Source organism: Rattus norvegicus, chromosome 9 (assembly GCF_021556685.1).
Source record: "Rattus norvegicus strain SHRSP/BbbUtx chromosome 9, alternate assembly SHRSP_T2T, whole genome shotgun sequence".
NCBI classification, from domain to species: Eukaryota; Metazoa; Chordata; class Mammalia; order Rodentia; family Muridae; genus Rattus; species Rattus norvegicus.
In genome coordinates, this window is record NC_141542.1 from 4843168 (window position 1) to 4860940 (window position 17773).

The 17773-nt window shown below is 46.0% G+C and overlaps 1 long non-coding RNA gene, 1 other non-coding gene and 1 pseudogene across 3 annotated transcripts in view; all 3 read left to right on the forward strand.

Annotated features, from left to right (window-relative positions):
• LOC148003240 (uncharacterized) overlaps window positions 1–17773 on the forward strand; it is a 68025-nt gene that overhangs the window by 16870 nt on the left and 33382 nt on the right. The gene's annotated exons all lie outside the window — the stretch shown is intronic.
• Window positions 8166–9067, forward strand: LOC148003241 (18S ribosomal RNA; annotated as a pseudogene; the record flags this gene model as incomplete).
• Window positions 10750–10901, forward strand: LOC148003242 (5.8S ribosomal RNA). Its single transcript, XR_015630026.1, has one exon. It is a non-coding gene; the product is annotated as a 5.8S ribosomal RNA (ribosomal RNA).

The window sequence follows — 17773 nt, forward strand, 5'->3', positions numbered from 1 at the left end:
TTTTCCGTAATGGTTATTGCTTACAATTGTGTTGCTGCAGATTTGGTTTTACTACAGGCTTCTTTGATGCTCTGAGCTGCTTTGATTTTAATTTCTGCTCCTCTCTCAATTAGCTTCTTTCCCTACAATGTTATTCTATCTTATCATTCATTTTATAACATCCATGCTCCATAAATTTGAAGAAGATAACAATTGCTGCTTAAAGTGTACTTCTTTTCCTTATAGTCACTCTATTGAAAAACATAGACTTTTGCCTTTAATTGTTGTTTTGTTTCTTTGACACAAGCTTTTTCTTTGAGTATAATAATATTGTTTTACTCTTTTAAATTTATCCTTTCCAAGTAAGACAATAGAAAACTTGTGGGGGTGCTTTGTAAATGAATATGAGGATGATCCCTCTTGTCTATATTTTGATGTCTTCTAAATTTGAAAAATGAGTGCTGATTCAGCAACTAAATCCTGCACAGGCAACCACTGTGGAGAGACCAGTGGAAGTATTCCATGACTCCTGATGAATGTCAGATCCCCTTGGACTCATACACTTGACATTTTTAACTAATTTATTACCCTAAACCAAGGTTGTTGGGGTATTTTCTTTCATCCTCTACCTCATATCTCAGAAAGAATGAAGAATATCATATTGGAACAAGGTCACTTGATTCTATTTCACGATGTGAGTAAGAAACCTGGAATCTCCTAGTAGTATTCCTGATTTGGTTATAAAGGAGAACATTTTGTTTTATTTCTCTAGTTATATATAGTACATTTCAGTGTAGATGCCTATTCCTCCACCATGCAAGGAAAGGTCCCTATAAATCTAAGTGATACAAATACAAGTGCTATTGTCTGGTCACCCTGGTTACACAATTCCACTGTGGAAAAGTCTCTGGAATCTACATGCCCCATATTTAAGTTTTTTGATCCACCAGTCTGAGTAATACATGTTCATGAGTCTGAACTTATAGTATCCAGGAGTTGTTTAACTTATCTCTGCAAGACCAAGTTGCCTTCATATGAACTATATATGTATTCTTTTTAAAATTCTCAATAATATGTTCTGTTGCTCTGTAATACTAGGCAGAAATTCCATGTATGTAATTTTTTTCTTGCTTCAGAAATGGGAGAAATGGAAGACACATATGTATAGGGATACTTTCTCTAAGTTTGGGTATTTATCAGCTTTACAGAATTCTTACCATCTCTCATGTCAATCTATTTCCTTACTTTAATTTATGCATATATTTTAAGTCCTATATTTATAGAATTCTAATTTTCTGATTCTTTTAGTTGAGTATTTGCTTGTTTCTGCATGTGATTGCACACATGTGGATGACGGAGTACAATTTATGGCATTCATTTCCTCCTTCCATTGTGTATGTTCCAAGGTTAACAGCCTTGGCAACAAATATCTTTACCTACTGAGCTATTTCACTCTTCCTAGTATATTTCATAATTTATTGTTGCAAGCCCAATTGCTACCCCATGCCAAAAAAGGAATGTTTTCTTGCTGGTGTGTGCTATAATCTAAAGCATTTCTTTAGATTAAGTCATTGTCCTCTTTAATACCCTATTATGATACATATTATCTGTGGGCATGTAGAAACACATATACACACATAATTTCACTGACATACACTGTCGGTGCCCAATGCCCGCACCGACACAGTACCGAGAATCGGGCGAAAGCCTGCGGAATTAAAGAAACACACACACACACACACACACACACACACACAGGTTATTATTAGCCACTCTTTTGTAAAATTTTTAATGATATCACTTCAATACACAAACTTAGAGATATACACCCACAAACTCTCACCTACAAACTATATAGGAAGGTTTTTTTATCAATGTGATATAAAACTAGAGATAACTTGGAAGAAGAAATCTTTTTTTTTCATTATGTATATTTACCCATTGACACAGGGTTCCATACTCTTTTTTTTTTTTTATTAACTTGAGTATTTCTTATATACATTTCGAGTGTTATTCCCTTTCCCGGTATCCGGGCAAACATCCCCCTCCCCCCTCCCCTTCCGTATGGGTGTTCCCCTCCCAACCCTCCCCCCATTGCCACCCTCCACCCACCAGTCTAGTTCACTGGGGGTTCAGTCTTAGCAGGACCCAGGGCTTCCCCTTCCACTGGTGCTCTTACTAGGATATTCATTGCTACCTATGAGGTCAGAGTCCAGGGTCAGTCCATGTATAGTCTTTAGTTAGTGGCTTAGTCCCTGGAAGCTCTGGTTGCTTGGCATTGTTGTACATATGGGGTCTCGAGCCCCTTCAAGCTCTTCCAGTTCTTTCTCTGATTCCTTCAACGGGGGTTCTATTCTCAGTTCAGTGGTTTGCTGCTGGTATTCACCTCTGTATTTGCTGTATTCTGGCTGTGTCTCTCAGGAGCGATCTACATCCGGCTCCTGTCGGTCTGCACTTCTTTGCTTCATCCATCTTGTCTAATTGGGTGGCTGTATATGTATGGGCCACATGTGGGGCAGGCTCTGAATGGGTGTTCCTTCAGTCTCTGTTTTAATCTTTGCCTCTCTCTTCCCTGCCAAGGGTATTCTTGTTCCCCTTTTAAAGAAGGAGTGAAGCATTCACATTTTGATCATCCGTCTTGAGTTTCATTTGTTCTAGGCATCTAGGGTAATTCAAGCATTTGGGCTAATAGCCACTTATCAATGAGTGCATACCATGTATGTCTTTCTGTGATTGGGTTAGCTCACTCAGGATGATGTTTTCCAGTTCCAACCATTTGCCTATGAATTTCATAAAGTCATTGTTTTTGATAGCTGAGTAATATTCCATTGTGTAGATGTACCACATTTTCTGTATCCATTGCTCTGTTGAAGGGCATCTGGGTTCTTTCCAGCTTCTGGCTATTATAAATAAGGCTGCGATGAACATAGTGGAGCACGTGTCTTTTTTATATGTTGGGGCATCTTTTGGGTATATACCCAAGAGAGGTATAGCTGGATCCTCAGGCAGGTCAATGTCCAATTTTCTGAGGATCCTCCAGACTGATTTCCAGAATGGTTGTACCAGTTTGCAATCCCACCAACAATGGAGGAGTGTTCCTCTTTCTCCACATCCTTGCCAGCATCTGTTGTCCCCTGAGTTTTTGATCTTAGCCATTCTCACTGGTGTGAGGTGAAATCTCAGGGTTGTTTTGATTTGCATTTCCCTTATGACTAAAGATGTTGAACATTTCTTTAGGTGTTTCTCAGCCATTCGGCATTCCTCAGCTGTGAATTCTTTGTTTAGCTCTGAGCCCCATTTTTTAATAGGGTTATTTGTTTCCCTGCGGTCTAACTTCTTGAGTTCTTTGTATATTTTGGATATAAGGCCTCTATCTGTTGTAGGATTGGTAAAGATCTTTTCCCAATCTGTTGGTTGCCGTTTTGTCCTAACCACAGTGTCCTTTGCCTTACAAAAGCTTTGCAGTTTTATGAGATCCCATTTGTCGATTCTTGATCTTAGAGCGTAAGCCATTGGTGTTTTGTTCAGGAAATTTTTTCCAGTGCCCATGTGTTCCAGATGCTTCCCTAGTTTTTCTTCTATTAGTTTGAGTGTGTCTGCTTTGATGTGGAGGTCCTTGATCCACTTGGACTTAAGCTTTGTACAGGGTGATAAGCATGGATCGATCTACATTCTTCTACATGTTGACCTCCAGTTGAACCAGCACCATTTGCTGAAAATGCTATCTTTTTTCCATTGGATGGTTTTGGCTCCTTTGTCAAAAATCAAGTGACCATAGGTGTGTGGGTTCATTTCTGGGTCTTCAATTCTATTCCATTGGTCTATCTGTCTGTCTCTGTACCAATACCATGCAGTTTTTATCACTATTGCTCTGTAATACTGCTTGAGTTCAGGGATAGTGATTCCCCCTGAAGTCCTTTTATTGTTGAGGATAGCTTTAGCTATCCTGGGTTTTTTGTTATTCCAGATGAATTTGCAAATTGTTCTGTCTAACTCTTTGAAGAATTGGATTGGTATTTTGATGGGGATTGCATTGAATCTGTAGATTGCTTTTGGTAAAATGGCCATTTTTACTATATTAATCCTGCCAATCCATGAGCATGGGAGATCTTTCCATCTTCTGAAGTCTTCTTCAATTTCCTTCTTCAGTGTCTTGAAGTTCTTATTGTACAGATCTTTTACTAGCTTGGTTAAAGTCACACCGAGGTACTTTATATTATTTGGGTCTATTATGAAGGGTGTCGTTTCCCTAATTTCTTTCTCGGCTTGTTTCTCTTTTGTATAGAGGAAGGCAACTGATTTATTTGAGTTAATTTTATACCCAGCCACTTTGCTGAAGTTGTTTATCAGCTTTAGTAGTTCTCTGGTGGAACTTTTGGGATCACTTAAATATACTATCATATCATCTGCAAATAGTGATATTTTGACTTCTTCTTTTCCGATCTGTATCCCCTTGACCTCCTTTTGTTGTCTGATTGCTCTGGCTAGAACTTCAAAAACTATATTGAATAAGTAGGGAGAGAGTGGGCAGCCTTGTCTAGTCCCTGATTTTAGTGGGATTGCTTCAAGTTTCTCTCCATTTAGTTTAATGTTAGCAACTGGTTTGCTGTATATGGCTTTTACTATGTTCAGGTTGGGCCTTGAATTCCTATTCTTTCCAGGACTTTTATCATGAAGGGGTGTTGAATTTTGTCAAATGATTTCTCAGCGTCTAATGAAATGATCATGTGGTTTTGTTCTTTCAGTTTGTTTATATAATGGATCACGTTGATGTTTTTCCGTATATTAAACCATCCCTGCATGCCTGGGATGAAGCCTACTTGGTCATGGTGGATGATGGTTTTGATGTGCTCTTGGATTCGGTTTGCCAGAATTTTGTTGAGTATTTTTGCGTCGATATTCATAAGGGAAATTGGTCTGAAGTTCTCTTTCTTTGTTGTGTCTTTGTGTGGTTTAGGTATAAGAGTAATTGTGGCTTCGTAGAAGGAATTCGGTAGTGCTCCATCTGTTTCAATTTTGTGGAATAGTTTGGATAATATTGGTATGAGGTCTTCTATGAAGGTTTGATAGAATTCTGCACTAAACCCGTCTGGACCTGGGCTGTTTTTGGTTGGGAGACCTTTAATGACTGCTTCTATTTCCTTAGGAGTTATGGGTTGTTTAACTGGTTTATCTGTTCCTGATTTAACTTCAGTACCTGGTATCTGTCTAGGAAATTGTCCATTTCCTGAAGATTTTCAAGTTTTGTTGAATATAGGTTTTTATAGTAAGATCTGATGATTTTTTGAATTTCCTCTGAATCTGTTGTTATGTCTTCCTTTTCATTTCTGATTTTGTTAATTTGGACGCACTCTCTGTGTCCTCTCGTTAGTCTGGCTAAGGGTTTATCTATCTTGTTGATTTTCTCAAAGAACCAACTTTTGGTTCTGTTGATTCTTTCTATGGTCCTTTTTGTTTCTACTTGGTTGATTTCAGCTCTGAGTTTGATTATTTCCTGCCTTCTACTCCTCCTGGGTGTATTTGCTTCTTTTTGTTCTAGAGCTTTTAGGTGTGCTGTCAAGCTGCTGACATATGCTCTTTCCTGTTTCTTTCTGCAGGCACTCAGCGCTATGAGTTTTCCTCTTCGCACAGCTTTCATTGTGTCCCATAAGTTTGGGTATGCTGTACCTTCATTTTCATTAAATTCTAAAAAGTTTTTAATTTCTTTCTTTATTTCTTCCTTGACCAGGTTATCATTGAGTAGAGCATTGTTCAATTTCCAAGTATATGTGGGCATTCTTCCTTGATTGTTATTGAAGACCAGTTTTAGGCCGTGGTGGTCCGATAGCACGCATGGGATTATTTCTATCTTTCTGTACCTGTTGAGGCCCGTTTTTTGACCAATTATATGGTCAATTTTGGAGAAAGTACCATGAGGAGCTGAGAAGAAATTATATCCTTTTGCTTTAGGATAGAATGTTCTATAAATATCCGTTAAGTCCATTTGGCTCATGACTTCTCTTAGTCTGTCTACATCTCTGTTTAATTTCTGTTTCCATGATCTGTCCATTGATGAGAGTGGGGTGTTGAAATCTCCCACTATTATTGTGTGAGGTGCAATGGGTGTTTTGAGCTTTAGTAAGGTTTCTTTTACATATGTCGGTGCCCTTGTATTTGGGGCATAGATATTTAGGATTGAGAGTTCATCTTGGTGGATTTTTCCTTTGATGAATATGAAGTGTCCTTCCTTATCTTTTTTGATGACTTTTAATTGAAAATTGATTTTATTTGATATTAGAATGGCTACTCCAGCTTGCTTCTTCTGACCATTTGCTTGGAAAATTGTTTTCCAGCCTTTCACTCTGAGGTAATGTCTGTCTTTGTCTCTGAGGTGTGTTTCCTGTAGGCAGCAGAATGCTGGGTCCTCGTTGCGTATCCAGTTTGTTAATCTATGTCTTTTTATTGGGGAGTTGAGGCCATTGATGTTGAGAGATATTAAGGAGTAGTGATTATTGCTTCCCGTTATATTCATATTTGGATGTGAGCTTATGTTTGTGTGCTTTCATTCTCTTTGTTTTGTTGCCAAGACGATTAGTTTCTTGCTTGGAAGAAGAAATCTTAACTGAGAAAAAATTCTTCATAAGATTGTCCTATGAAAAAGCCTGTGGGCACTTTCTTGATCAATAATTTTGTTGGAGGGCCCAGCTCCCTGTAGGTTGTCCCACTCTTGGGTTTCTTGTTCCAGCTTTTATAAAAACACAGGCTGAGCAAGCCTTAAATATAGACCAATAAACAATCTTCTTCCACGTCTCTCTAACATTTCCTGCCTGCTTAATCACTGGGATATCTTCCCACCCTACCTGATGCAACTAGGATTTGTTTTAGTGATTTTGTGTTTTGGACTGATGGCTGCTAATGGGATCATAAAATAAGACTTAGGTTGAATCTTTCAACGTTTTAGAAAATGTGTAGAATAATTTTATTCTAATACCCTCATCTTTGAGACACAAGACATCATATATGAAAGGTCAGAAAGATTCTGCCATAAATATAGGCATCCTGAAAGGTTAATTCTTTACAACCAATAGGTCTAGGTAGATAGATATTAGCAAAATGATTGTACATTGTAAGGTTAGTTTATATAAGGAAGTAGCCATGTTTGAAAGTGTCATATAATTGAGGGCCAGATAAAGTAGAAATTCAAAGAAAAAGTGACAGAATGTATCACAGATAAAATATGCCCAATTCACATGAGAACAGCTTAGGAATAAGAGAATACACAAGAGTAGAGAAAGAGAGACAAAAATAGACAAAAGAAAGACAGAGAGAAGTAGAGCAAGAAAGAGAAGTTGTGGTGTGTGGCATGTGTTTGCGGAAGTTTTTACAGATTCAGGTTCTGAGAGAACAAACTATTCACTGGGGAAAACAGAAAAAGCTGGAGAATTAGAAGGATCCAGAAGATTGTAAGACATTGTCCAAGTTAATGTGAGTCCAAGTAGAACAACTCATGAAGATGCCAAGAGAAACCATATTGAATCAGTCAGCTTGGAAGGTTGGATTACATGGAGGCTAGAAGCTCCTAGTATTAGGTCTATAAATAGTAGAACAGAGGGAAAAAATACTCTGGCCTCAGCCTAAAGGATGTATTTGCATAGCTTGGGTAAGACTCTTATCTCATCACTTTATCTAAGAAAAGAAAAGTGACATTCACTTAGAAAGACAGACACACACACAGGCAGACAGACAGACACACACACACATACACAGAGATACACAAACACACAAACATACAAACCTAGAGCAGTGTGGGGAGGGAGGGAAGAAGAGAGGGAGGGAAGAAGGGAGAATGCTTGCAGTCAACCATTGAACTAAGAACAAGGTTCCAAAAAGAGGAGTTAGAGAAAGAACTGAAGTAGTTGAAGGGGTTTGCCACCCCATAAGAAGAACAATATCAACCAACCAAACCCCTGCCCTCGATCTTCCATGGACTAAACAACCATCCCAAGAATACACAAGGATGAGCCTATGACTCCATCTGCATATGAAGCAGAGGATATCCTTTTCAGGCACCAATGGGAGCAAATGCCCTTGGTCCTGTCAAGGCTTGATGTCCCAGTGTAGGGAACTGTCAGAATGGGCAGGTTGGAAGGAGTGAGTGGGTGGGTGAGGAACTGCCCTCATAGAACGGGAGGCATGAGAGGAAATAATAGCTGGTTTCTAGAGGGCAAATTAGGAAAGGGGATAATATTTAAAATGTGAATTAAAAAATCCCCTCCCCCAATAAAAGAAAAAGAAAAATAGAGAAAGAAAAAGAGAAACAAATGGGGGTACATAACTAAACAGATGCCGACTGGCGATGTGGCTGCTTAATTCCCATGATAGTCAAGCAGCTTCTGGGAAACCAAAGTCTTTGGGTTCCAGTGGGGAGTATGGTTGCAAAGCTGAAACTTAATGGAATTGACGGAAGGGCACCAACAGGAGTGGAGCCTGCAGCTTAATCTGACTCAACACGGGAAACCTCACCCGGCCCGGACACAGACAGGATTGACAGATTGATAGCTCTTTCTCGATTCCGTGGGTGGTGGTGCATGGCCGTTCTTAGTTGGTGGAACGATATGTCTGGTTAATTCCGATAATGAACGAGACTCTAACATGCTAACTAGTTACGCGACCCCCTGAGCGGTCGGCGTCCCCCAACTTCTTAGAGGGACAAGTGGCGTTCAGCCACCCGAGATTGAGCAATAACAGGTATGTGATGCCCTTAGATGTCCGGGGCTGCACGCATGCCACACTGACTGGCTCAGCGTGTGCCTATCCTACACAGGCAGGCACGGGTAACCCATTGAACCGCATTCGTGATGGAGATTGGGGATTGCAATTATTCTCCATGAACGAGGAATTTCCAGTAAGTGCGGGTCATAAGCTTGCGTTGATTAAGTCCCTGCCCTTTGTACACACTGCCCTTCGCTACTACCGATTGGATGGTTTAGTGAGGCCTGATCGGCCCATGGCCCTGTGAGAGGACTGAGAAGAAGGTCGAACTTGACTATCTTGAGGAAGTAAAAGTTGTAACAAGGTTTCCGAAGGTGAACTGGCGGAAGGATCATGAACGGAGAAGGCCGAGAGGGTGTCTGGTCCTTTCTTGGGCCTGTGTAAGTCCCTCCTCTCACCGGGAGGTGTGTCCCTGGGTCCCGGTCGCCATCGTGGCGCGTGCCGTGGTCGGCCAGCCAAGTGAGCGTTTCGGGAAAGGCGGGGGTCGTTACTGAGCAGTGCGGGGAGGGTGTTTGGTCTGGTCCTTCGAGGGACCTCCTCCGTTCTCTCTCTCTCCCTCCCTCCTCTGCCTCCATCCTCGCTTTCGTGCGCCCACCTCCGCCTCCGCCACTGCCGCCTCCGCCGCCGGCGCCTCCCTTGCCCACCGGCCAGCCACGGCCCTCGGCAGACGGAGGTCATTCTGCCTCTTTCTGGACGGCTCTGTGATCTCATCTCGTGTGCACCGGGGGCGGTACATGATCTCTTCCCGGGCGATGGCCAGGACGTGCTCGCTCTCCTCAGGGCACCTGGCGCCCCTCCGCCACCGCTCTCCTGCTCTGACGGTGCCGGGGTGTCTCTGTCGGGTGCAGGGGGTGCCTGTGCCATGGGTGGGCTTGCGCGTCCCGCCCCGCCTTCTGGGCCTCACGTGTCCGCCCTGCTCCTGTCGGGGTACCTAGCTGTCCTGTTCTGGCACGGAGGTTTAAAGACCCCAGGGGTCGCCCTACAGCCCGTCGGTTGTCTGCAGGAGGGCTTCCCGGTTCCTCCCCTCCTTGAAAGACCCCCCTCCAGAAAGGGGTTTATACGAGCCCAGCCCTAGGCCCTCAAACATAGAAATGACAGATGAATTTTAATACACAGGCCTGAACTAAAATAAGCCTTATGAGAAAGTTCAAGAAGTTCATATGAGTCCCAAGCTTTGTGGGACAAGCTGACCCAACATTTAGACAAAATAGCCCAGAAAAGAAAACAAAATGCAGAAACTAGACTAAAATATGGGCATTGCTCCATGGCCACCTGGCAGGGAAAAAGAAACAGTCCCTGACCCCGTGGGAGACCCGACCACCATGTACTTTTTGCTAACTCACTGTTATGATTATAGCCAAAATAGGTAATGTACACGTATGCCTCAATTACTCCACCAATCACATCCCTGTAACCATGCATCTGCTTCTGTAAGCCTGCTTCTGCTCCCCAAAACACTATAAAAAGCCAGTCCCTGGTTCTGGTAGGCGCGCCAGTCTTCCGAATTGACTGGGACGCCCACAGATACCTGTGCTTCCTGATCAATAAAAATCCTCTTGCAGATTGCAGCCTGTGGACTCGGACTGGTCATTGGGGCTTGAGGATCTCCCTCCTGAGGGAAGATTCTCACTGAGAGTCTTACAGCCTGGCGCTCCCTCAGACTCAGCGGGTCCCCTCCGGCTGCCGGCGCTTCCAGAGACGGCGGTCGGGGAGCCGTGTCGCGAGCCCCCTCTGAGCACCCGTGGGGTCCCGGCCCGAGCGCCCGACTTGCCCGCCCATTGGCCGGCCGCCGCCGGGTGCTCGGTTCGCGGCGTCCCTTGTCCCGTGTGTCCCGCCTTTCTGTTCCTGACCCTGTCTTTTTTTGTCTTTTCACATGTATCCTTTAGTTTCCCGCTGGCCAGCCTGAGGTGGAGCCGCCTTGCTGTTGGCCCCTCTCTTCCCATGCAGTAGGGGCGGGTGGGGGAGCTGGTGCCATTGTTAGCACCCGTACGAGTCCGCTCACACCCCAGATACCAATACGACTCTTAGCAGTGGATCGCTTGGCTCGTGCGTCGATGAAGAATGCAGCCAGCTGCAAGAATTAATGTGAATTGCAGGACACATTGATCATGGACACTTCAACGCACTTGCGGCCCCAGATTCCTCCTGGGGCTACGCCTGTCTGCCTGTCTGAGAGTCACTTGAGGATCAATCATCGCCCCCCCCACCCCTGCGGTTTTGCCACTGCGGGGTGTGCGTCGCGCGGCTGGGACTCTGATCGCAGGGCCTCTCCCCTGGGCCCTCCTTCTCCCGAAGTTCAGATGTGGGAGGCGTCCAGCAGTCGTCCATGCCCGGTGGGTCTGCGCCGGCCTTGTCCTCCTGGTCCATGGCGCCGCGCCCCGGCCACCCTCCTCATGGCTCTTTCCTGCTCTCTCTGCCACTCCCGCTACCATCCTCGCCCGCTCTGCCCCACCGTGGGGACTTGTCGGCGTGGGCCAGTCGGGTGCCTGGGCGCGAGAGGGGCTGCGTCGTCGGGGTCGGCCATCGCGCCTCCGGTCTGGTGGGAGGCGGGCCCCGCCCACTGGCTTGGTGCATCCACCGCCGCCGCCACGCATCCGCCAGTGCGCGCAGAGAGAGCGACCTGCGAGGGTCGGATGGGGGGGCATACCGCACCCACGGGGGCCTGTCTCAGGTCCCTCTCCTCCCCACCTCACTCTGCTAGGGGCTGACGGCTCCGGCGCCAGCCGGCGGGATGCCGGGGCGTCCGTGAGCTGACGCGACTTGCCCCAGGGATGTGGGAGCTGGCCAGGGTAGAGAGGTCGAGGCCCAGGCCTGGGACCCCGGCGCCCTCTCGCTCTCCTCTCCGTCCGTCCGCCCGCGGCCGCGCGTGCCCTCCTTTCCTCCTTCCCCTCTCGACCATGACCTCAGATCAGACGTGACGACCCGCTGAATTTAAGCATATTAGTCAGTGGAGGAAAAGAAACTAACCAGGATTCCCTCAGTAACGGCGAGTGAACAGGGAAGAGCCCAGCGCCGAATCCCCGCCACGTGCCCTGGCGCAGGAAATGTGGCGTACGGAAGACCCACTCCCCAGCGCCGCTTGTGGGGGGCCCAAGTTCTTCTGATCGAGGCCCAGCCCGTGGACGGTGTGAGGCTGGTAGCGGGCCCAGGCCCGGGTCTTCCCGGGGTCAGGTTGCTTGGGAATGCAGCCAAAAGCAAGTGGTAAATGCCATTTAAGGCTAAATATCGGCACGAGACCAATAGCCAATAAGTACAGTAAGGAAAAGTTGAAAAGAACTTTGAAGAGAGAGTTCAAGAAGGCGTGAAACCGTTAAGAGGTAGACGGGTGGGGTCAGCAGAGTCCGCCCGGAGGATTCAACCCTGCGGCCCACGTTCAGCCGTGCCAGTGATCCCGGCAGATCTTTCCCGCTCCCCGTTCCTCCGACCTCTCCACCCGCGCATTTTTCTCCCCACTCCACGGGTCCCGCCGTCGCCTTCCCTGCTCCTCCCTCGGGGGGGGGGTGTCGGTGAGGACTCAGGCGGCGGGCGTGGGGTGCAGTGGGGGCGCGCAGGTGGGGCCGGGTGGGGTTGGCGGGGGACCGCCCCCCGAAGTCTGTGACTGGCCGCCGCAGGGCGCACTTCCATCGTGGCAGTGTGCCCAGACTGGCTCCGGGACCGCTGGAAAGGCCCGGCAGGGAAGGTGGCTGGGGGGGGGGGCGGTGCGGCATCACCCTTGGGCCCCGGACCACCCCGCCCCGAGTGTTACAACACATCCTCTCCATACAGAAGACACTGACAGACACTTGCGCGCACACACACACACTCACACAGACACACACACACACACAAATATTTAAAATGATGTTTAAAAAAAAACAGTCTTCCTGTATAAAAGAGGTTTAAAGGGAAGCTGGTTGACAGAACTTTTTTGTGTTCTTTTTATTCCCTTTTTTACCAAATAGGAGGTCTCTTTTATTAAAAGCCAAAGTATTAAGTGGCGAGCCGATGTTTCAACTTTCACCATTCTGTTCCTTTCACCAAAAAGAGGGGGTGTTGCTTCTTTGGCTTTTCCTTTTTGAAACTAAATGAAAGTGTAGAACTAGAGTTTTAAAAAGGTTACTCATTGTCAGAGTCCGAATGTGCAGGGCCGGACGTGCCTGAGGGAGAGCCAGAGATAGGACTTGCCAAACCAGCTATCAGCCCCAAGGACACTGATCATCTGTAGCCACCCCCTCCCCTTCCTTCACCCCCCTGAGTGAGATGAGCCACCCTACCTGCCTGCTGAGCTGCTAGAGAGCATGTACTCCTTGCTGATGTAATTTTGCGCCGAAAGTAACTGTGCACCATTTGAATTGACCAATCATGTGTAACTGCGCAAATGCCCCTAACCTCCCCTATATAAACCCCCGAGTTTGGAGGCTCGGGGTCGATTCCTCTGCCTCCTGTGTGAGATACGTATCGACCCAGGATCCCGCTAATAGGGATCTCGTTAATAAAAGCTACCTCTTGCTGTTACATCAAGAATGGCTACTCGTGATTCCTGGGGGCACCCCACCCCACGATCGAAGCGAGAGACGCGGGTCCCCGTTTAGGGGTACGCTCTTTCATATGGGGGCTCGTCTGGGATTGGAGCGTGACCCCCCGGAACCCCGAATGCCCCTTGGAGGTACGTTGGTGTGAGTGTTGAAAGCGGCCGCTGTGTATGTGTATGTATGTGTGTTTGTACATTGTGCTTCTCATACTGTGTATTGTGCCATGGTCTAAGGTTTAATTTGAGTGCGCACGGGTGGAAGGGCTTCCCACCCCAAATTTGAGCGCACCCCGTTTTTGAGTGCACTCGGGCGGAAGGGTTTCCCGCCCCGGACAGACACCTGTGAGTACACTTGGGCAGATGGGTTTCCTGCCCCATATTTGAGTGTACTTGAGCGGAAGGGTTTCCCGCTCCAGACAGACGCCTGTGAGTAGATGAAGGATTCCTACTCCGAATAGTCTTTTTCTTTCTTTCTTTTTTTCCTTTTTAGGAAGCGCACAGGGGGACGCCCCAATCGCGCAGGTTCTGGGATGCGTGAGAGACATCCCGAGAGCCAGACTTTGTCGGGAAGACCCGGCAACTGGCAGTCAAAGAGATCTGACTGTGTTTAAAATCTTGGACCGACGACTGTTTGAAATCATGAAACTGTTTGCTTTGTTCGTCGAAGAGTTTTACTTGGTCCCCTTAATGCTTAGTGAGTAAGAAACTTAATCTTTTGGACCCCGCTCTAGTGGCGGTGTGTTGGTTGATAGCCAAAGTTAATTTTTAAAACAGTGTTTTATCTGTGCTTGTGCTCGCAGCCAGTGGTGATGAGTTGGGAAAGATTTAAATTTTGCTTGGGAGTAAGGAATCTTAAAGGCGGAGTTTCAGCCAGTTTGGCACTTAGTGCGTAGCTGCCTAAAAGATCAGAAATGCTGTCAACAGGCTATTAAAAAAAAAAAAAAGGACAGACTGTTAGAAATGCTACAGGAAGAATGATCTAAAAAGGCTGAGAGCTAGGTGGGAGAGGACTATAAGGAAAACAAGAACAAGAAAGGAATTTCTGACATTTGCTCATAGTAGGAGAGCGCTCATTTAGAGAAGTTCTTTAAGGGAGCCTGCCTTATCAGGCAGTGGCCAAGGTCAGGATTAATGTTTTCTTTTCCATGGGCCTTTAAACCCAGTGAGACAGTTTGGTAAAGGGCTGCTACTGAGGCCCTGATAGCCCCAGGTGAATTGGTTACGATTCTTTTGTCAGCCACCTGGCATCTAGCACCCAGGTTCTAACCATCTCTCCATCCTTTTGTTATTAGTTGTTACTAGAAGCCTAGTGTCATTTGGAGGCTGGTTCTCTTGAGAGGCAAAGCCACGGAGCTGACACTGAAGAGAGATACTCCTTGAGGGAAAATCTAAGCTCGTGCTTATTTGTACAATCGCCTTTTTGTCCAAGAAAACCTCCTGGCTTAGCTGTGTGACTAAATGCTGTTTGCCCTCTTCAGTAGACTTCTATTCTCAAGATTCTCTTGTTTTCTCACCATCCCATTTGAGATGCTTGTTAGTAACTGTTACAGGTCTTCTTTACCACTGAGGAAAGACGGAATCCTACTGGAGACCAGAAAGAAGGTTCCAACATGGATAGAAGGCCCTCACTTCTGCCTGCTCTCTTCAGATGCCTGAAGGTAGGGAGTGCTCCAGGTCTGCCGCCAGACTCCAAGGGTGGGTCTCTGAGGCGCTGGAAAATGCCCCACCAATCTGGCTAAGATAAGGAAAGGATATGAAGAGAAAGTTACAGAAATTTAAAGGGTTAAGTTAAGTTGCTGAGAGTTAGTATAAGTTACAGAAAAAGTAAGGTTGAAAAAGAAAGAGGTAAAAAGAGCAGGAAGCTAGGGAAGAAAAGAGACAAAAAGAAGAGGAAGTTAGAGAGCTAAAGAGAGATAAAAGACAAGAGAGGAACACATACTGGCCACAGTAGTTAGGGAACCTAGGAAGATAGTACCCGGCAAGAGAAGAGAATTCCTGGCTAAAGATCAGTGTGCCTAATACAAAGAAAAAGGACACTGGGTCAGGGACTGCCCAAGAACAAGAGGGGCCACTGGAGAGCTTCTTGGTCCTAGAGTGCTGGCTATGTACAAAGATAGAAGGGAAGTGTGAATACAGGGACCCAATGCTCTGTGCTCCTATGCCCCCCGAGTGGGCCAATATCCAAAGACCTTGAGTGCAAGGGGCTACTGGCAACGAACAATACTTATGGACTGCCCGAAGAACAGTGGACCTTGGCGTGGGCCGGGTAACCCACCCACTAGTTTATGGTCATCCCTGACTGCCCCTATCCCTTGCTCATGAGAAAATTGATCTCCAAAATGGCTTGCATGGGCTAAAATGGCTGGGTGAGGCCACGTGTATGCATATCTACAGACTGTGTATGTGGAGCTTAAGACCTGTCTCAGTGCACCAGTACCTGATGCTGGGAGATGAATGGCTTAGCGCTGTTCTGCTTGGAACATATCACTCCTGCCAGCCGGGCACTAACAATTATCACCCAATCCAGGACTTAAACTGTGATAGAGTGGCTGATGTTTTGCCTTTGAATAGAGTGTCCCAAAAGATGGGACCACTTGTCAGCTGCCATGGACTAGATTCTCCACCGGTTGGGGACAATCTGGTCACCTTGCTGCCCAATCCGGACCTGGAGCCACCACAGCAGGAGTGTCAAGCACTGGCAGAAGCCCATGGGTGGAGGAAAGACCTCTGCGACTGGTTGATTGACCCCTGCTGAAGGCCGAGGCTACCTTGTCTACAGACGGGAACAGTTCTCTTCATGAAGGTCAGAGATAAGTGGGTGCTGCCATGGTGGACAAAACGATGTCATCTGGGATGGCTGAACTTCTACCCCCCCCCCCAGCACATCAGCACTGCAGATGCCTTTGCCATCTCTTGGATGCCCTGGTGAAGCCAACAACTGTGAGTACTATTCATTGCCCAGGAAAACAGGAGGGAAGAGATTCAGTGACATGGGGCAGTGACAAAGCAGATAAAGTGGCTCGGGAAATGGCCATGCAGGAGCCTATCCTGGTTACAGGCCTGCAAGAGACAGCCACTGGGAACTGGGATTGGACTAAGGGATGGCCTCACTTAGAATGTACAACAGAAGAAAAGGCCCAAATTGCTTAAACGAAAAAAAAAAAAAAAAAAAAAGACAATGACACACTTGAGGGGAAAGCTATACTCCCCAGAGAACAAAGAAAAGACTCACTTTGCCAAATACAGAAATGGACTCATTTAGGAGATAAAAAGTTTGTCCAAGTAGTTAAGTGTATGTAATAGACTTTAAGATTTTAGCCAGAGAGACAGTAGAAAGTATAAGGTATGTCAATAAGTGAATGCTTACCAAGCAAACAGGGCAAAGAGACCTAGAGAGTTTGGTGAAAAGTCGAAGTGAACTTCACTGAGATAAAATCAGAAAAATATAATCACAAGTATCTCCTAGTGCTTGTAGATACTTTTTCAGGAATAGATAGCTTTCCTCACCAAATGAGAGACGGCTTCTGCAATCATCAAGAAGATACTGGAAGAAATCTTCCCCTGATTTGGAATGCCCAAGGTAATCTGGTCAGACAAAGGCCCTACTTTCGTTGCCAAGGTAAGCCAGGGTGTGGCCAAGTATTTAGAGGTCAATTGGAAATTACATTGTATCTACAGACCTCAAAGTTCAGGACAGGTAGAGTAAATAAATAAAACTCTAAAAGAGATCCTGACCAAATTAAATTAACCATGGAGACTGGCGCAGACTGGGTGATACTCCTTCCCTCTTGCTCTCTTCAGAGCAAGAAATACCCCTTCCAGATTCAGCCTTACCCCCTTTGAGATCTTATATGGGGCCTCAGCCCCCCCCCCCGACTGTATTAGATGATGTTACTGAACCAACATGTCATAGTACCATAGTAATAATGATTTGTGTGCCAGACTAAAAGACCTACAGGTGATACAGAAAGAAATCTGCTCACAGCTGACAGCAGCCTATGCCCCGGAGACCCCTGAGACATCCCATCAGTTCCAGGTCGGAGATTGTAGCTACACTGAGCCCAGACACTCGAGCCTCGCTGGAAAGGACTGTACCTGGTGCTGATGACCACCCTGACAGCTGTCAATTCTCAGTCCTCACCAGCCGTGTACTGGCTGTTGGGGCTGACAGCTGGCACCTAGAGGGAAATTCAGTCATGTTTGTCCTGGGTTCTATCAAGATAGGTGTGGGGATAGGCTTGATTTCCATTACAAATGGTGTAACATTACATACGTTAGTACTCCTAATACTTCTTGGGACTGTGCCTCAGGGATCACAGTCTGTATACGTTTAGAAGTTCTAAAAGCTAGTCATGACCTTGGTGTATAGGCTTGGATAGTGTCCAGATTAGAATCCTCATGTTAAGACAACAGTACCAAGCTGTTATGCTAGATGAAGCTGAGTTCTCCATGTAGTCCTAAGATTAGAACTACTAACAAAAAAGAAGAAGGGAATGTAGAACTAGAGTTTTAAAAAGGTTACTCATTGTCAGA